Here is a 21,511-nt window from a genome sequence, read left to right on the forward strand (position 1 = left end):
GTATTATTGAGTCTTATTGTTTTGTTATGGCTTTTGACTAGGAATATTATTCATACTTTGATCTTTAGATGTCTAGGCTGAATTTCTTTGGATCAGTGAACTTTTTTTTCATTAACTCTTTGATCTTGTTTGCTGGCCCATCTATTCCGTTATCTCCTTTGGGAGTTCTATATTCCTTGGTTGAATCTCTATGATCTTTTCCCCATTTTTTTAAAAAAAACTTCTATCATCATTTTAATCTTTTATCCATTTCTTCTAAGTTCTGGGAGAGTTTTTGCAAATTCTTTCTACTTCACTAATTGATTTCCTGCAACATTTGCCTTCTATTGACAGTTTCCATCTCTTTTAAACTTGGCAGTTGTGTTTTTCAAATTCAAGCAATCTTTCATTACTTCAAATTTTCATGATTGTTTATTCAAGTTACATAAAGGCATCTCTCTTGAATCTTAATGACTTAGACAAACCAAATATTTTTCAAAGTGGTTTACAGAAAATGGCAGTTCTCTGAGCTGGATTACCCCCCTACTTTTCTTTGGTTTAAATGTATCTTTATAGGCAATATGATATTTCTCTGTTTACTCATCATTTAGGGAAGTGCTGTAGGCTTCCCAGTTTTGGTTCACAATTAAGCAAAACTTAGGTTGTATCAGAGACTGGTGTGAATTTATGTCCAAATCCTTCATTCAGAGGGCCATCAGGGTCTAGATTAAAATAGTAAAGGAAAAGAGGCATCTGATGATACCAGCAGAATCCAGAATGGAAAGAGTCATAAGTGACCTGGAGCCTGAGTTGCTGCCAGAAACCATGTTTTGCTTGTTCCTCTTTGCATTACTAGCACAATATCTGGTTAAAAACAAGTTTGATGGATGGGTGAAAGAATGAATGAGTTCAAAGTTCAAGAGATTTTAAAGTAGTCACTGAAAGAAATTTCCATACTTAAAAATCCAAACTTTTAAATATTCATTATTTTAACAAACTGTCAACTCTACAAAATTGTGGGTTTAAAGAAAAGATTAGTTTAAAGTTTTTAAGTCCTAAGTGTCATTTTTATTAAAGTGTCATTATTTCTTAAGTCTTGAATCAATATTCTTTCTCTCTGTACTGGAGAAAACAAATATGCAAATGAGTCATCTGACTTGCAAATAGGCCAAGGGAGGCATGGTGGTGTCAAGAAAAGAGCAAACTGATTCGTGAGAGTAGAACCAAAGTCCCATTTCCATCATTCTAGCCATTTAACTTGTGTGCATTATTTAAACAAGCTCTTAGTTTTCTTATCTGAAACATCTACCTTATCTACGTCAAAAGAAGCAGACAACAGTGCATTTTAACTGTGATGCTGCTATGCAAATTTTAGTTGTAGTTATTATTATATTTTCATATACTTCATTAATTTTAAACAAAATATTCTTGGAGTTATAATGTAAAGGAACATGAAACACTTCAAGAATAAGAAAAAAATCCTGAATGGTTTCTGGCTGCACTGAAGATACAACAAAAGGAAGTGGGTTTAAACAAGAAGAAGTTGAAACAGGAATAGAGTCCTTGACTTTGAGTGGATAAAAGAAGACACAGGGAAAATGTTGCTATTTTCCATTTCCTTTGGCATCAATTAATACTCTTTCTCAAACTTTTTTTATTTAAGTGATAATCCACAGAATATGTTATCTACCATAAGTATGGACAACCAGCCTTTCAAACATGTACTTCTGATAAAGCAGAGTAGTCTGAGAACACTGTCCACTGCTATGCGCATTCTCCTTGCAGCAAACAGACTGCAAAAAAGTACCAGTAACAGTACAGGCTGAGGAAAATTCCCTGACACACTCTAGGGCACTCTTGAACACAGGTGACAAAGCCGATGGACCAAAACTCCCTAAACAATAAATTACCATGTTATTGACGTCATCAAACAGAAGGGCTTTCAGTTTCTACATTGCTTTAGAAGAGCAAAAAGAATCACAGACTTGGTTTGTAATAGACTGAAAAGCAGAACAAAACCAGTATCAAGAGTGAATGCTATAAGAGGGATATCCATTAATCCTAGATTATACTTATTTAGGAAAATATGCATAGCCCTTTGAAATATTTCTGTGTATCAGCATTCCAGCACCATACTGATTCTTTATGACCATTAGAGTAGATTAGTAGCTCAGGTTTAAATAAAAGTTTATTCAGAACCATTTTTGATCTTTGAAATGTAAGCATAGTTGCATGGTGAATGAGAGCAACATAATTCCAAAAGAAGGAAAAGGTTCCTTATTGAATGCATTAACTCATTAACTTAGTAAAGGTTATTGAAAACCTTGTGGGCCCTGTTCTGAAAGCTGGGACTAAAATAATGAACAAACATATGAACCCTGTACATACAGAACTTTGGTTCTGGTATGTACATTCTGGTGGATGGAACTAACATTTTGGTGATGGTTACACATTCCTTAATTTATTTTTAAATTTTAGAGTCTTATGGTAGTATTACAGATAGTCAACATTTTAGCGAAAAAAGTTTCACATTATGTAAAAAGAAACAATAATAGATCATCTTTGGAGGATAAGACAGAGAGAGGCTGAAAAATATTTAAAGTGCAACTGAATATTTTAATTATGTGATTTAATGAAAAGTTAAGTTCATTCTAAAAATATTAGAGTCTGGGCTATAGTTAGTACCTTGTATAGTAAACCATATATATTGGGCACTTACATTCTCTTTCATACCTAAAATTACAAAAAACACCAATTGCACAGCATAAGTTGAAGAAAAATAACCTCTTTCAATATATAGATAGATAGATCTAGAGATATGTCTATCATCTATCTATGAGGATATCATATATGAGGGTATTTAAGATCTAAAGACTGAGCCTTAGACATCCTGTAGACTGAGAAAGCAAAACTCAAGATTTTCCTACTAAGCCAGGACCTTAGAAGAGGATTAAAATGGATCTAAATCAGTAGCATTCCCTGGCTTCTAGTAAAAGCAAAAGCTAAAACAAATCCTCTCTGAAGGAAACTATCTTCAATTTAGGTCCTAAAGATTCCCTCAGATTAGATTCTATAGAATATGAGCTCTCAATTAAAAATAAACAAACCATAGGAAACAAAGTGCAATGAGCGAAAGTGAGCAAAGAAGAAAGACACGTAAAAGATAACTGGCCATACAAGACTTTAGATATGAGAACTATTAGGTAACAGATGTGAAATAATTATGATTAATATGTTTAAGTAATGGAAGTGGAATAAAAAAAATGAGCAAAGGAAGAGACTGTCCAAAACACCAAGTATACTTAAAGAACTAAATACAATGTCTAGATGAAAATTATAAATAAAAACAGATATAAATGAGCTACACTTTTGATTAGACACAACTCAAGAGAAAATGAGTTGACATAAATATACATGTGTGGGGTCACCCAGAATGCAGCACAGAGAAACAAAATGCTAGAAGATGTAAAAGAGAAATTAAGAAATTTTGAGGATAGAATAAGGTCTAACCTTCATCTAATTAGAATCCCAGACAGAGAACAGAGGTCATAGAAGACAAGCAATATTTGAAGTGATAATGTTGGAGAAACTCCCAGATTCGGGAAAGACATGAACCCACAAAAAGAGAAGGCATAATTTATTTTTTTCTTATGCAATCAAAAATTTAATAACAAAGATACTATTTTTAACATGGTCAAATACACTTGGCTAAGTCCAGATTTTAAAAACAAAAGTATCTAGCCCAATAGTACAGCCATATGGTTCAGAACATTCCATAGATCAACAGAAACTATTTTTGAGCACAAAAATTAAAAATATTTAAAGAGATCTCTAAGCAGCATTTTATCTCTGCAAAACAGAAATATAGTACTGATTAAATATCTACAGATGCTTTTCCTTTACAAAAATGTATATATTCTTAATAGAGTGAGTCATTAACAATGACCTGGTAATCTTTCACTTCAATTTGAGTTGAGAAGGCATAATTTAAATAGAACAAATAAACAAATAAGTCCATACCTAGAAGCACTGCAGTGTAAGTGTAGAACAGTGTGATGGATAATTTTATGTGTCAACTTGACTGGGCTAAGGGATGCCCAGGTAATTGGTAAAGTATTAGCAATGTGAATGGGTATTGCTGCTAAGTAGCTTCAGTCCTGTCCAACTCTGTGCAACCCCATAGACGGCAGCCCACCAGGCTCCCCAGACCCTGGGATTCTCCAGGCAAGAACACTGGAGTGGGTTGCCAGTTCCTTCTCCAATGGGCGAAAGCGAAAAGTGAAAGTGAAGTCGCTCAGTCGTGTCAGACTCTTAGCGACACCATGGACTGCAGCCTACCAGGCTCCTCCGTCCATGGGATTTTCCAGGCAAGAGTACTGGAGTGGGGTGCCATTGCCTTCTCCATAAAATATCAAAAAGGTGGAGGAATAGTGACTTACTGTCTCTGTTTGAACTGGGATATGACTTTCTCCTGCCTTTGGACTTCGATGCTCCTGGTTCTTAAGCCTTCAAATTTAGACCAGGACTTAACAGTGCTGCTGTCCAAACCTCATGGTTCTCAGGCCTTTGGACTCAGAATGAACTGAATCACTGACTTTGTTAGTTCTCCAGTTTACAGATGGCAGATCATGGAACTTCTTCATCCTTGTAATTACATGATCAGTTCCTAGAATTATATTAGTTCTCTTATCTGGAGAATTCTGACTCATACAAGTATCAAAGGAAGATAAAAAGTCTTAAAAGTACCCTTTAAAACAATTATTTAAAAGAGAATGACAACTAGACAAAACACACTTCTCAACAGCAAATGGAAGCCAATGACAGTGTAATTTACCTTTAGAGTGAATTGTGTACTCAACCAGATTATCTTGCAAGGAAACTGTCTTTCAAAAATGGAAGTGAAATAAATATATTTCCAGACAAACAGAAACTGAGAAAGTTACCACAAGCAGATTTTCAATAAAGGAAAATTTAACTCATAAACCACACCTAACACTTATATAACACTCATTATATGCTGAATATCTTTTACTTATTAACCAATGGATTCTCAAAATAATCCTTTACAGTACCCACCATCATTGTTAAGTCATTTCAGGTGTATTCAACTCTTTGCAACCCTATGGACTTGTAGCCTGCCAGGCTTCTCTGTCCATGGGATTCTCCAGGCAAGAAAACTGGAGTGGGTTGCCATTCCCTTCCTCAACCCACCATAATTATCCACATTTTATAGAGATATTAAGGGCCAAGATCAAGCTGCTAATAATTACATATAAGAATACTTCTGAATTCATTCTATGAGGCCACCATCACCCTGATATCAAAACCAGGCAAGGATATCACACACACACACAAAAAGAAAATTACAGGCCAATATCACTGATGAACATAGATGAAAAAATTCTCAAAAAATGCTATCAAACTGAATCCAACAATTCATTAAAAGGCTCATACACCGTGATCAAGTGGGATTTATCCCAGGGATGTGAGGATTTTTCAATATCTGCATGTCAGTCAGTGTGATACACCACATTACCAAACTGAAGATTAAAAACTATATGATTATCTTCATAGATGTAGAAAAAGCTTTTGATAAAATTCAACATCCATTTATGACCAAAAAAACTCTCCAGAAAGTGGACATAGAAGGAACATACCTCAACATAATAAAGGGCATACATGACAAACCCACAGCTAACATCATACTCAACAGCAAAAAGCTGAAAGCATTTCCTCTATTATCAGGAACAAGACAAGGATGCCCACTCTCATTACTGTTATTCAACATAGTTTTGGAGGTCCTAGCCATGGCACTCAGAACAGAAAAAGAAATGAATACAAGTTGGAAAGAAAGACGTACAACTGTCTCCATTTGCAGATGACATGATACTATACATAGAAAATCCTAAAGATGCCACCAGAAAACTACTAGAGCTCTTCAGTGAATTTGGTCAAGTTGCAGAATACAAAACTAATATACAGAAATCTGTTGCATTTCTATATACTAACAACCAAATATCAGAAAGAGAAATTAAGGAAACAATCCCATTTACCATCACATCAAAAAGAATAAAATACCTACTAATAAACCTACCCAAGGAGGCAAAACAGCTGTACTCTGAAAACTGTAAGACACTGATGAAAGAAATTGAAGACAACACAAGCAGATGGAAAGCTATACCATGTTCTTAGATCGGAAGAATCAATATTGCCATTGGATTGGCCAAAAAGCTCCTTTATCTTTTAAGTAAAAATAAAAGACACACTTTTCATTTTCACCAAAAGCTTTATTGAACAATATATTCACCGTTTTGTTCCACTATCTTCTATCATTTTTCAGGCAACTTCATAATTCCATCTTCCAAAAATGTTTTATCTTTTTGATCCAAGAACTGCTCCAGGTACATTTTAAAGTCTTCCAGGGAATTAAAATTTTTTCCATTAAGAGAATTTTGTAAAGACCAAAAGAAATAGAAATTTGAAGGTGAAATGTCCAGTGAACATGGCAAATGAATCAGTACTTCCCAGCCAAGCTGTAACAGGTTTTGCCTGGTCATCAAAGAAACACGAGGTCTTGCATTATTCTGATGGAAGGTTATATGTTTTCTGTTGACTAATTCTGGACTCTTTCTGTGGAGTGCTGCTTTCATTCGGTCTAATTACTAGCAGTACTTATTGGAATTAATCATTTGGTTTTCCAGAAGGAGCTCATAATAGAGGGCTCCCTTCCAATCCCACCATATGCCCAACATCACCTTCTTTGGGTGAAGACCGGCCTTTGATGTGGTTGGTGGTGGTTCATTTCACTTGCCGCAAGATCTCTTCTGTTCCACAATACAGTACAGCATACACTTTTCATCACCCATCACAGTTTGTTTTTAAAATGGAATGCTTTCATTACATTTAAGGAGAGAACTGCATGCCATAGAATGTCTCAATAAATTTCAGAGAATTTGTATCATGTAATCAGGTTTTCTGACCACAAATGATGCAATTATGTTAGACATCCATAACAAAAAGATCAATTTTTATAACTCTCCATCCTTAAACTTGGTAAGTAAACAATGTTTTAAAAACTCATAGCACAAAAAATTAAAATGTAAATTTAAAACAAATAGATAATGAAAATAACATATTGATGCCTCTGGGATACACTGAGTATGTATTTTAAAGGAACTATATATAGCTTTAAAGTATTTATTAGGAAAAAAAGACTGAAAATTAAGAAGTTAAGTATCCATTATAAAGAAGATGAAAGAAGTAAATTCAAATAAAGCAGACAGGGAGAGATAATATAGATAAGAGCAGAAATTAATTAAATTATATTTGTAGACATAACAAAGCTACAGTTGCTCATAAGGAAAATCTCTACAATCTAGTATTAAATTAAAAAGCATGGTAAAGAATCACAAATAATATGATCAAACTAGTATAGGAAGTGAGATTATACATTTCTATGTATAAAATGTCTTTAAAGATAAACAAAAGTCACAAATGATGACTGTTTCTGGAGATAGGAACTAGGTATCCAGCAAAGAGGAAGACTTCATTTGCATTCAAAACTGAATCAGAAATCTTAGATGGTATGGCAACAGAGGAGAAAATAAAAGCAGCATGACTAGAAATTAAAAAAAATAAATCCACTCTTGGTTGCCATGATATGATTGTCTACATAGGAAATCCAAAAGAAAATACAAATTACTAGGTTAAATAAGAAGGTTTACCCAAATGACTGGGTATGTAATCAATATATAAAATTCATTGCATTTCTATAAATACACAGAAAAAGTAATTCTTTGAAAAAAGAGATATTTACAGTACCAGTAAAAGGTATAAAATACCCAGGAAGAAATTTACCAAAAATGTACAAGGGCTTTATGGTGACCTTTATAAAACAGTGAAATACATTAGAGAAGAGTTAAATGAATAGAATTATACATCATGCTTATAGAGAGGAAGACTCAATATAATAGGGATGTTAATTCTCTCTAAACTAATGATTCTATATAATTCTTTCAAGATCTCAATAAGTTATATAGAGAAACTTGACTAGCTAATTCTAAAATGTACATCAGAAAGCAAAAAATGAAGTATACCCAAGGCATTCCTATGAAATTAGGTGAAATTAGAATTTCTGTGTATTAAAAGACTGTAAAAAAAAAAAAAAAAAGTTAAAAAAAAAACCAAGCTACAAAATGAAAGAAGGTAGTCAAAACACATGTAACCTGTAACGCATTATTATCCAGAACCAATTTCTTTCTCTCATTCATTATCTCTCTTCCACAAATCAATAAGAAAACAACAAACTATATCTTATATATCTTCAGTTCAGTTCAGTTCAGTTCAGTTGCTCAGTCATGTCCGACTCTTTGCAACCCCATGAATCGCAGCACGCCATGCCTCCCTGTCCATCACCAACTCCCAGAGTTCACCCAGACTCACGTCCATCGAGTCAGTGATGCCATCCAGCCATCTCATCCTCTGTCGTCCCCTTCTCCTCCTGCCCCCAATCCCTCCCGGCATCAGAGTCTTTTCCAATGAGTCAACTCTTCGCATGAGGTGGCCAAAGTACTGGAGTTTCAGCTTTAGCATCATTCCTTCCAAAGAAATCCCAGGGCTGATGTCCTTCAGAATGGACTGGTTGGATCTCCTTGCAGTCCAAGGGACTCTCAAGAGTCTTCTTCAACACCACAGTTCAAAAGCATCAATTCTTCGGCACTCAGCTTTCTTCACAGTCCAACTCTCACATCCATACATGACCACAGGAAAAACCATAGCCTTGACTAGACGAACCTTTGTTGGCAAAGTAATGTCTCTGCTTTTGAATATGCTATCTAATATACAATAAAAATGAACAAAGACATGGACAGGTCATGCACAAAAGGGGAAATATAAACATGTATAAACATATGAAAGATGTTCAACCTCAATTGTAATCAATAAAAATCATATTAATATGAAACATATTGAAAAAGAATAGATGCATATATGTGTATAACTAACTCTGCTGTGAACCCGAAACTAACACAACTTTAATCAATTATACTCCAATATAAAATGAATTATACTCCAATATAAAATGAAAAATTTTAAGAAAAATATATACCTTCTAAATTAGAAAACAATTAAAAATCTGACAACACCAAGGTTTGATAGTGATGTGAAGCAAGTAGAAATATTCTACACTGAATATAGAAGAGTGAAGTATACAGACATTTTTGGAAAATAATTTAACATTATAAACATAAGTCAAATATTTCCATATACTATAAGCCAGCATTTCTATTTTTTGGTATATTTATTCATGAGAAACTCTTCTTTGTTATCTGGAGATATGCACACAATGTTTGTAGCAACAAGAATCCTTTAAAAGAAAACAGTTAAACTAATTGTGGTATATTCATGAAAAGATATACTATTCAGAAGTGAAAATAAACAGAAGTATTAAAAAAAGAAAACCAAGCTGGGTGAATTTTGTCTGCTTAATACTGAGGGAAATAAGCAATCTATAAAGTACCACAACATTTCTATAAATACTGAAAACAGTAATTTTGGTGATAAATTTGTGATAAAGTTTACTTAAAAAGAACTTCCCTGGTGGCTCAGACGGTAAAGCGTCTGCCTACAATGCAGGAGACCCAGGTTAATCCCTGGGTTGGGAAGATCTCCTGAAGAAGGAAATGGCAACCCACTCCAGTGTTCTTGCCTGGAAAATCCCATGGATGGAGGAGCCTGGTGGGCTACAATCCATGGGGTCGCAAAGAGTCGGCCATGACTGAGCAACTTCACTTACTTAAAAAGAAAAAAGCAAGGCAGAATAATACAAATGTCAGGTACTCTGATGGGGGAGACAGCATATGGGACAGGAAAAGAGTACAAACGGACATTTTAAAAAGTAAATTGACTGGCTCTTAAGTTGGGTAGCTATGTTCATAAGTATTTATTTTAATAATGTTCCCTAATTTACTTACATCACATATATTCTCTTTCTGTTACCAGAAAGTGGGGCAGCTTCATGAGGTGTGAACAAGAATGGATTCTCTGAATGTGGTCCAGGAGAGAGATGCCCTGGACAGCTAACAGGGCTGTTTCATTCCATCAGGAGTTGCTTGTAATGGGTGTGGGTGTATTAGGCTCCCTTAGGTTCATGATAGCTGCTAGTAAGGTCACCCTGCAGAAGGGAATGGCAACCCACTCCAGTGTTCTTGCCTGCAGAATTCCATGGACAGAGGGGCCTGGTGGGGACCATGGGGTTGCAAAGAATCAGTCAGGACTAAGCGACTAAGCACAGCACAAGGTCAACAAACCTTCTTTCTAGGTTCTCATGCCTACCAATTCCCTTCTGATAGCCATTTACCTTTCTGTGCCTTGAAAGAGACTGTGATGATCAGAAGAATCACAAGTGTGCAGTTCTCATCATTCACCGTCATTTTAGCATACATATATCAGTCTGTTGTGAGTTTGGTTACCATAACACAGCACCTCTTAGGGGATCTAGATCAATTAAGGACCCAAGGACAACCTGGTGTTCATTCTCATGCAGAGCTAAGGGTCAGACTATATATAGCCCATGGGCTCTCCATCAAGGTGTTGCCACCCTGAGTATTCAGTCTCATTCCACATCATAAAACTTTTCTTTTCTTTTTTAAGCTTTCTCACATGGAATCAAGACATTTCCATAAAATGTCGATTTTGTTCATGACTAAAAAAAGTTTTGTCTTATATGAGATAAAAGAAATGTATTTCCTTATGTTCTTATATAAGAAATGCAGTGTCTTGCTTTGGGGGGAAATAGATGCATATATTTCGATTCATTTACTTTTATTGAATACTTTCCTTGCAAGTTCTATTCTAGACTTTGAGGTTACAAGATTCCTACTTCCATATAAGAACTTATGTTCTAGGGGAATGTAACAAATAAAAAGGAATTGTCTTTGCACTAAACATGTAATTTTAGGGAACTTAGACAAACATGGATAAATATTTTTAGAAGTACGATAAGCGTGAAATGAACTTGAAGCAACCACAAAGGAAAAAAAAAACACAGTAGGTTAATGGCATTAACATACATAATTTAACATATATAATTACATGAATATCCAGGACTTATTTTTAGGTGATACATTCCCTTTAAAGTGAAATCAGACTGTACGATATTACTCATACTTATAGACACGTACAATTACATACAGGGGTAGAGTAACCAGTTTAGACAAATATGCTCCAAATATTAATGATCATTTCTGGGTAACCAGATTATAAATTACTTTAGATTTTATTATTCATACTTTTTATACTCTACATTTTTACAGTAAGCATTTATTACTTTTATAATGAAAAAAATTGATGGCACTATTTCCAGTTGAAAATAATAATAATAGCAACAACTCTCTATTGCCTATAAGATTTTACCACCCACCTACCTAGTAGTGGTGAGAATCTTCACTGATCTATGCAGCCTCTTGTCCCCTGGGTGACCATGACACATGTACTGGGCGAGACTCAGGGCAGTAAGTGTCTTCATGTTATTTGTTCTCTTCAGTACACTCATGGTCAGTAGGCTGACCAATTTGCTTTCTCCTAGAAACAGAGAGAAGCTCTTCTGCTCACGAACTGCACTGTCCTTCTGATCAGGGACAGGGCTGTCCTGGCTGGGTTGGTTCTCTGGAGCTGCTGTGTAGGTAGGATTGGAGTAACTCTCTCCCTGTGGGTTCTGGGGCCTGGAGGGTGAAGAAGGCATCCCAAACCTAAGCATGCTCAGAAGATAATTGAGCCCAACCCACCTGATCAAAGGAACATGGATGTTCCCTACCACTGTGGGTTTCCATACCTGGCAGACATAGTGTTTTTTAATGACAAATATTTTGTAGTAAAACCTTAAGTAAAATGAAATAAAAATTCATAGATGATATAATTCACTACACACATGGTTTTTATTTTATTTTTAAAATAATTTTTAAACAATTTATTTACTTTTGGCTATATTAGGACTTCATGGCCTTGCTCAGGCTTTCTCTAGTTGTGGGCAGGTGGGGGCTACTCTTCATTGAGATGCTCGGGCTTCTCACTGTGGTGGCTTCTCTTGCTGTGGAACACAGGCTCTAGGCTCTTGGACTTCAGTAGCCACAGCACGCGGGCTCAGTAGTTGTGGCATGTGGGCTCTAGGCAGCACGGACTTCAGTAGTTGTGGCACACAGGCTCAGTACTTGTGGTTTGTGGGCTCTAGAGCACAGGCTCAATAATTATGGCACATGGGTTTAGTTGCTCCTAGGCATGTGGAATCTTCCCAGACCAGGGACAGAACCCATGTCCCTTGCATTGGCAAGCAGATTCTTATCCACTGCACCACCAGGGAAGTCCCTCACTTTTTAAAAATAATGAACATCATGCCCTAAGTACAACATAAAAAGAACCAAAAGGCAAGTAATTTATATAATAATCATATATATCATTATGTAGAAGCTTGGGCATAGTGGTGGCATAGTCAGATTATACATAGAATCACTGTGCACGCACCAGTTATAAATAGAGACCAGTAAAGACATGTTGGCTTAGGACTTAAAATGCCACAGTGATGCAATTTTCCAAAATGTTTAACTCTGTATTTACATGGTGGTTGTATTCCTGGAAAATTCCATGTGTGTTAAAAACATGACAAAGGAATAAAAGCAACAAAAAACTTTGGATGAATTTATATGTAAAATGTAGCCAGGCTCTGGGTCCAGGATAATAAAGATTCTTCATCAACATGAATGCCCACCCAAACATTTGTATACTGTATGGGACAGAGGACAATTGTTCATTGGGTGAGACTTACCCTATGCATTGCAGCATGTCTAATGTTCCAAGCCGCATTCCACCCTTCCAATCATGGTGACAACAGAATAACTTTCTTCCTACAAATTTCCAAAGCCCCTAGGGTGCAGTACCAGCCTACCATCTTTGAATAGGTTCGATGCTGTTGGAGAGATGGTGCCAGACTGGGTTCTCACTTCACTCCAGTTGTGTGTATACATGATTGATTATGCCCATTTAAAAGACTCAGTATGTATAGGTACTTCCCTGGCGGTCTGGTGGAAAGATTTTGCCTTCTAATGCACGGGATGCTGGTTCGATTCCTGGTCAGGAAGCTAAGATACCACATGCCTTGAGGTCAAAAAACCAAACATAAAACAGAAGCAATATTGTAGCAAATTCAAAAAAGACTTAAAACGGTCCACATGAAAAAAAAATCTTTAAAAAAAGGCTCAGTATACAGTTGGCATTTTCTTACAGTGTTTGAAATACACAAAACTTTCACTCCTAAATTCCATTCCTAGGACTTTGTCCTTTCATTCACTTAACCAATTCTATATACAAACAATGGACAATATACAAACAATGGACAACAGGATATATATCACCCTTAATAGCAAATGCGTTTGAGTAAAGAGTTGGGAAATTGGAGTATGAGGTGGGAACTCTGACTTTGTCCTTTCTATCACAAAATTTTTAATTATAATGAACATGTTTCACTTTTATGAAAACAGTAGTTTTTAAAATGCTACTTTTACTCAAAAATAATAATAAAGGCTGAGAATGAAATGATCAGCTTGAGTAGTGATCTAACCCACTGAGTACATTAGATCCAACATTTTACTGTGATGTCACTAAAAGATGTCGTCTTGACATTGTGTGGTCTGAATCATTTTCTTAATAAAATAAAATTAAATGTCCATATTTTAGCTCAGTGTGCCTTCACTTTCAGGGTTATTTCTATACCAGGTCATTTCTCTGAGGCCTCTGAGTAGAAACAAATTAGTCAAGAGCTGCCCTCACAGAATATGTCAGGAATTCTCCAAAGTCAGACCCTTGGGGCCGCCTGTGAAAGCTGAGGACTATTACTGCTTCATATTAGGCAAAGTGTCAGATCACAAGTTTCACAGACCATCTCAAATTTCTCATTTTCAGTATTTAAGGAACTCTAAGAGATAGTGATATCCTTGAGAAATCTTTTTTTCCTTTCTACTTTCCTCCTGTTTCTTTTTCCTTTTATTTCTTTTTCCTTTCTTATCTCTCCCACCTTCCCACTCGACAAGCTCCTTATTAACAAAAGCATCTACTAAAGGAAGAAAGAACTAGAGAAAGAAATGAAAACCTTCCTCCAGAAGGTGACAGAGTGGAGGCATGGCCTTGATACTGGTGTTCTCCTCATAGTGGATCATGATAGAAAACTTCAGAACTGAAGGGTTTTTTAAAGATGCTATTTACTGATGGTTCGATGTACCCTTTCATATTCTTCCATAACTTTGACAGTGTAAAACTGCCACATGATTTCTTTTTCTAGACTGTTGTGTTGAATTGATAAATGCGATCATATCTGAAAAAGTATTAACAGCTTCTAAATTAGCTTCTTATACGGGATTTCTACCCTTACAGTTGTCCTTCTGATGCCTGAAAACCACACACTATATAAAGATGAAGTTACTCTTATTTTACTCAATAGCTACAATAGAGAGGATATAAGTTATGTTGCCTTAACACTCAGCAATCAGTTTTGAGAAAAATTACATTTTAAAGGAGTAGTAAATTGCACATTTTCCAGATTTTTATGCATCAGGAAAGTATATCCCCTTGAGTGGAAAAAGTGGGCAACAATTTGCATCATGCAGTATCGATAAGCACAGGTGCATCCATCAATTTACCAGTGTAGAGAAACATACCATCATGCCAGGGACTGAAATTCTCTTCAATGTACATAATTATCCATTGTCCAGTATTCTTGCCTAAGAGTCTTCAACTTGGTTATTAGCACCCTACATCCTCTTCTCTGGGCTTTAAATACAAAATCATTGTCTTTGGAGCGTTAAGATTCATTATTTATTACTGTCTATTGACATGAGCAGAATAACTAAAATATTCTACATAATTTTATACAGCTAAGAAATCAGTGGACCATGACAACAGATAAAGTACTAAGGGTAATAAAATCTTTCGTTGAATTTTACCTAAAGCTTTTTCCATTTTGTTCCCACCTTTATTGTCTTATTAACCATTTTCAACAATAGTTTAAAAAAATTAAGGCAGGTTAGTGGTACTCCCATCCCATAGAACAGAAAAGTGAGGTCTAGAAGGGTAAGTGATAGCCTGGGTCATTGATGCCATAACTAGGGATTCAAATCTATATCCTTAAGATGTTCTATTCTCAGAATTCATCTACATCCTGTCTAAATCAATAGTTCTTTAAACTAAAATTAGAAAACAATAAGATCCTTTCAATTCTTCAATACTGTTGAAACAATAAAGTGAGCTGTTACTGTTTCTTTAACATGTTTTAGATTCAACAGAAAACGAATCCACAGACTAATCATACACCCCATTGGCTTTCGCCAATTCTCATTTTTACTAGCAGCTGCATTTCAAGGAAAAGCTAGTGAACTGCAGGCAATGGCTAATGGGGACTTCTATGGGAATCAGTATATCCAGACTACCGTGTAAGGCAGATAATCTACAGCATCTGTTTAGAATGGGAGCGACAGCAAATAAGTCACAGCTGAGCCTGAAGAAACCCACCAAATGTGAGCACTTTGCTTACGAATCAGCTGCCTGCCTGCCTGCCCTCTGGTTTGAGAATTCAACGCCTCCAGCCATCCTGCGGTTCTCTCCAGACAGTGAATACAAATTCAACTACAATGCAACAGTAGTGATGACAGAAAGCAAGACAGTTTATTGAGAGCCTCAGTTTCAGGCACCAGGTTGGGAATTTTATGTTCATTATTTCTCCTAACTTTCATAATCCAAGATAGATGGTCAATTCTATGTTCCCACCTGAAGTTGAAAGAACCATGAAGAATACTGGGAAAAGGGTTTACTTAGAAGACAGGCCAGATGACTATTTAAGACATACGTATTATTTAGCACTATTTTTCTATTATTTGCCTTATTTTGTTGTGATAATACTGCTGCCTGAACTATTGTTTTAAAGGAAATATTTAGACATATAATATTTGCAGCCTTTTAAATTATAGAGTTTTGATGACTATTTTGCCAATCAAGGGGGTTCAAAAGCCTTATTAACCTGTTTTCTCACTTCCCTGATTTGCACCATGTGCTTATTTATTATATGTTAGAACATACTCCTCATATGATTTGAAATGAAAGGATGATCCATCTCCTCATTACTGATCCTCTGCTTGGTGATGAAAAACAAAACAAAACATATGAACAAAGGAAAAATGCCTTCCTGTCATTTCTCAGCCTTCCTTGCTGCTGCTCAGCTGGGATGTTTAAAAGTGGGGTTTAATGAAAGAAGGTGAGAAGGTGAAAATAAAAAAAAGCCCTAATGAGAATGTGTTTTGTTATATGGAAAGATCACTGAGAGGTGGCAGTGATTTTCTTTGTGCCTAACATAAGGCAGTGTCCCCCAAGGTCAGAGAAGCCCATCATCTTTCCTTCCTCACCCCATTCATTTCCTACCCTAGCAACCAGCTTCTCCATCTACAACAGATTTCATGAAGTTTAATTTCTAATGGTGGAGTGAGATAGAATGTCATTCCCCATCACCAGCTGGTAGCTCTTGAGAAACATGCAGAAGTGGTGCGGGAGGGTCTTTAGGTTGCTTGCATCAGTGATCGAGCATCTCCTGAACAAACATTTCAGAACTCAAGCTTGGGATGACAGAGCTTCAGCCCAGTCTGCAGGCTTGCTGTCAATCACCTTTTAGATTGGGAATAAAGAATAAATTCCCATCTCACAAGGCAAAGCCGCTGAAAAACATCCTGCTTTAATGCTTCAAAGGAGACCCACTAATAACTGTCGAACTCTAAAGCAATACTCCAAATGAGAATGAATTGTGTCGTCATAACATCATTCTGAAAATGTCTTTAATCTGAGAGCGTTCCAGCCCTGTGGTGTGAGCAACACACTGAAAATACCAAAAAAAAAAAAGGGGGGCCAAACAAATAAAACAAATACTTGAAACCCGAACTCAGAAAGAACTCTCAAAACTCTAAAAGAAAGTGATGTTTCTGCTTCCAGTTCCCAAACTGGTAAACCATTACTCATCATTCCCAACAGATCACTCCTTTGGGGAATGGGAGAGAGGTACCACCAACCAAAACAAGTATAAAAAGAAACTGTGAATTACGGCTCCTTTTGGATCAGCGTCTATCTTAGGGAGGCAGAACACGCTTCTCTAATGTTCTATGTCCAATATAACTATCAATACTTTGGCAGAAATAAATTGAGATCTATCTTTCTTTGAAGTTGAAATATGCAGTCTTCACTGTTCTCTCATCCTCTACATTTCACTGAGTGAATAACCTAAATTACACAGCACGGCAGTAAATTGGCTCATCATAGCCCTGTTCTAATTTTAAAAGGATAAAGAACTAAAAAACCAGACAGCCTCGTATGTAGCAATGCAAGGACTAGTGAAACCCACTAAGGGGCACTCTGTGTCTTTCCCCAGAAGGACATAGGTTCAAATTCAATGTAGGTTTGTGATAACCAAGGATCATCCAATGTCTTAGGTTAAATGTATGTGTGCCTTCAACATAGTCTTCCTGAAAGGGATGCTGACAGCTTGTATTTGTCATTCTTGCTGACTCTCTTCTGAGGGCAGTGGCTGGCCAACCACATGTGAAAACCAAATCATTTCCTCCCATATAAAGGTGATCCTTGCCAAATGTGAACTTGGAGGCACAGAGGAGCATCTGGCTTTCACACTATCAGCCGTCTGCCCATCTTCCAGCTTCAAGGGAAAAGTATAGCCATTCTTTGACTGACAGTCTACCACCCTGATGAGCTGAAGACAGATTTTAAATTTTAAAGATAGACAAGCATGCCTACAAGAATGGCATTTTCTAAACAACATAATAACTCTCTCAGTTCCAACAAAGCGTTCACTCGTGGTGATAAAATGCCAGGTCACAAGTCAAATTTTGACTCCATTATTGAGCATTATCCTTGAACTCTAAATGGAAAGTGAGTACAATTCACCAGCTGTCAGGCTCCAGCCTTCTCTCCCCGACCTCCCGAGGCCTCATCTTGAACAACAACAGAATAACATGCTAAACAGTTATAGCTGCTGGAGTCACTACTTGATTAGATTCTTAATGAGTGACTGTCTACAGGTCACTTTGGCCAGTCACTCAACAAATAGATTTCAGGTCATTTTGGATCCTCGGTTGCTGCTTGGAATTTCAGAATTCAGTGAAGAGATCCACCATCAATCAAAAGAGCTATAGGATGACTTAGAAATAATTAAAGTAATTAGATTGCTCTTCTTTAGGAGAAAGCAAAAGTTGGTGTGGCTGAGTTGAGATATAAGATTTCCATGGAATTCCTTCCCTAGGTTATAAATGGTTTCCACCCTTAAATTTTTGAGGTTGACCACCAAGGGGCAGACTGGTAATTGGGAGAATGTCTTATAAGGGCTACCCCAGCAAGTGTCAGTGTCATATTTCCAAAGGATACTAAACACCTCGGCCACCCCAAGAGCATAGGTCATCATGCTCCAGAGAAAGGTGGCAGCTCCCATGTGAAACAAACCCCTGTTGCCTAAGAGCCCTCCAGAAGCCTAACTCCCTAGCCTTTCTTGTCATCCGAAAGACGACCTCATCATCATCAGAAGAGCTGTCTAGATCCTACTAGCAAACCTCTGAACCTACACTACCAGGAAGTGGCAAACTAGTTCTTATCAAATCGCCAGGTCACTTGGGACATTAAAGTCTGTAAGGTCACAAGGGGGCAAAACTTTGCAAATATATCCTCCTGACAAGGGTGTAAGGTAAAAGTAAAATAAACAACCATGACCCCAAAAAGAAAAGAAAGAAAGGAACAAATGCCCCCCCCCCCCCCCCCCGCCGCCCCCCTTTAAATCTCTAGGTAGAGCTGTCTTCCCGTCGCAAGTGGTTGAAGAGGGCTTTTTCAGACGGAAGCAGAGTCTGCCTCAGGCATCAGATTTAATCCCGCATCTACCCACTCGCCAGCGATTGACCGGTCCATCAGATCTTTGTTTATAACTTATTCCGTCTACCTACCTAGCAGAAAGTAAACATTTCCGCTGTGTACTCTATTGCAAATGTCCATTTCCCTGATAGGGAAATAGGAAATACTTTTTCTAGCCTAAAGCAATTTAGGAGATCTTCAAAGACTTCAGTGGAGCCCTGCGTATTTTCTGTGATTTGGATTGAGATGTCCAAAAGGCACTCAACAACCTCCCCTTATCCAGGACTCTGAACCCACCATCCATGGGTTTCCTCCGCACCAATTCTCCTCCTTTCCTTGAGAGGCTCGCTTTTCCGGATTCTCATCACGTAGTCCAAATATGGGGCCCAAATCTGTTCGGATTGTTGAGCTCTGGGCTTGGGCAAGGCGAGACTAGAGATCGGAACCAGAGCGCGTGCAGTATGAGGACTGGGCAGAAACTGCTGGATCCTAGCGGGGTGTCATAAAACGAACGCTGAGGCTGTCAAGGAGAGGAGAGCTTGGGAAGGAACCGAACCAAGCGTTTTCCGCGGGGCTGTTGGGGCCGGAGGACCTGGCTGCATCAGGTGGAAACCAGGCAGTCCTCCCCCGACCCAACTCCGGAGAGATAAAGATGTCTAAATAACCGGGATCGCCGCCGCTACAGCCCTGCCCGGCCCTGGGGAAAGGGGGAGGGCCTTTTCTGCTGAAACAGCGGCTGAGGCTTGTTTGTAGGTTCGCAATTCACCATGATAAATGTAAAGACCAATTAAGGTTTGATCCGTGCACACCGGAGGCAGACAGCGGCTGATAGTGGAACCAATTAACGAGCATGTCCCCTAATTCCTGCCGCGGCAGCCGGGTGCACCACGGATTCCCAGGCGCCTGCCGCGGTTGCCCGCGAGCCCCGGGCGCCCCCCGCCCGGCGTTGGAAGGGGGCGTCCTCTTCCTGCGAGAAGGTGCGAGGCGCGGGGTGCCCCCAACCCCGGCTGGGGAGGGGGCGCGCCGGGCAGGAAGGCGCAGAGCCAGCCGCCTACGGAGCCCAAATGTTTGCAGCCGGGGCCGGGCGGGTGGGGCGCGCCCGAGTGGTCCGCGCCGGGCGGGGAAGGCGGAGGCTGCAGGAGGCGCCCGGCGCGGAACCAGGCGGCGCCCGAGGGCGGAGGACAGGTGGCCGCGTGGCCTCTGCCAGGTAGCACGGGGACTCGGGGGCTGCGCGGCGCGGTCCCCGGGCTTCGCCTGACCCCGGGCCTGGCTAGTGGCCGCCTGCCGCGGAAGCGGCCCGGAACTGGGGGGTCTGGGTGGGGCTCGCCGCCGCCTAGTCTCCCCTCTCCTCTCCCCCTTCCCTTCCGGCTCAGCCCGCTGGCCCAGACGTGACCCCCGCGCAAGGTGTTGTCGCTGCGCGCTGGCTGGGCGCGCGTGATTCATGGCCTCGAGGTCGGGGACGGTGCAGGCACGAGCCCTTTCTTGGCTCGGCCAGAGTGTGAGAGTGTCTGGAAGGAGAGCCAGGTCATGGCAGTGGGGCCCCCGGGGACCGCGGCGGCGGCAGAGGAGGAGGAAGAGAAGTAGGTGACGCGGACCAGAGAGGCTCGTCCCCTCTGGCCCCGGGGCCGGCGCCAGCGGCGGGTCCCCTCGCGCCAGCAAAGTTTGGAGCCGCGGGCGCCGCGCGCCGGTCCCTCCCCGCGCAGTTCCCTCGGCGGGGTCTGTGCCGCCGCCGCTGCCAGGGCAGGACAAAGGCTCATTAACACGTGATGGGACCGCGCTTCATAAATGGGACCGGAGCGAGAGGGAGCCAGAGCGCGAGCGCAGGGAGAGTCGGGGACCGCGCGCGCCGGGCGAGGCGACGGGCTCCGGGGCTGGCGGAAACGGGCGGCCCCACGCCGGGCCAGGCAGGGCGAGCGGGAGGACCCAGCGAGGAGCCCCGGCAAGGGGCGAGGCTCGCGAGCGCAGGGGGCGCCAGTCCCGATCACCGTCGCGGGCTGGCGCTGGAGGCAGGGGACGCCGGCGCACGGGCTGAGCGGACCGACTGACTTCCTGACCGACCGACGGAGGCACACCCCGCTCCACCCCACCCCTCCTCGCCCGCATCCCCGCGCCGGCGCCGCCTCCCTCTCGCTACTCCCTCGGCCACCCCTGCCTTCTCCACTTCTTTTCCGCCTCCGCCTCTTTCTCGGCTCCCGCGGCGCCAGTGCCTTCCCCCGGCCCGGGCGGGGCGCCTCGGTTCCCGGCAGAGCTCTCCGTAGAGTCAGGTGGGGGGACGTTTCGTTCAAGCAGAGAAGCAGCCCCTGCGCTGGGCGAGAGGTGGCGAGGGAGCTTCTCCCGCGAGGACCGGGGGATGCGAAGGGTAAGACCTGGTAGGGTTGCATTTGTAAATACTTCTTCCGCCTCCCGCCCCTTCGGGTGCTGACCAGTGTGGTTCCCAAGTGTCCTTCGTGGAGTTCTGATTCCGTGTGAGCGAATTGTGCACTGGTGTTTACTAAGCCGTAGAGCCCTAGCCTGTTAACTGTGGTCTGTGCTACTTCTGGAGGTTTCTACCATTTACTAGTTATTGAATGTGTGAGCACCTGGCTGTCTGTATGCACTGATG

General features: G+C 40.1%; 1 protein-coding gene across 4 annotated transcripts in view; it reads left to right on the forward strand.

Moving 5' to 3' along the window:
- The first annotated feature begins 19,789 nt into the window (after positions 1 to 19,789).
- CNR1 (cannabinoid receptor 1) overlaps positions 19,790 to 21,511 on the forward strand; it is a 30,979-nt gene continuing 29,257 nt past the window's right edge. Inside the window, exon 1 of one of the 4 annotated variants that reach the window (XM_027551420.1) lies at positions 19,790 to 19,886. The gene's annotated coding sequence lies outside the window, so the exon portion shown is untranslated. Of the gene's footprint in view, positions 19,887 to 20,019; positions 20,117 to 20,307; positions 20,490 to 21,026; positions 21,269 to 21,511 lie in introns of those variants that run through there. The other 3 variants (XM_027551419.1, XM_027551421.1, XM_027551418.1) reach the window with 3 other exon arrangements.

The sequence above is a fragment of the Bos indicus x Bos taurus genome, chromosome 9 (assembly GCF_003369695.1).
Source record: "Bos indicus x Bos taurus breed Angus x Brahman F1 hybrid chromosome 9, Bos_hybrid_MaternalHap_v2.0, whole genome shotgun sequence".
NCBI lineage: Eukaryota > Metazoa > Chordata > Mammalia > Artiodactyla > Bovidae > Bos > Bos indicus x Bos taurus.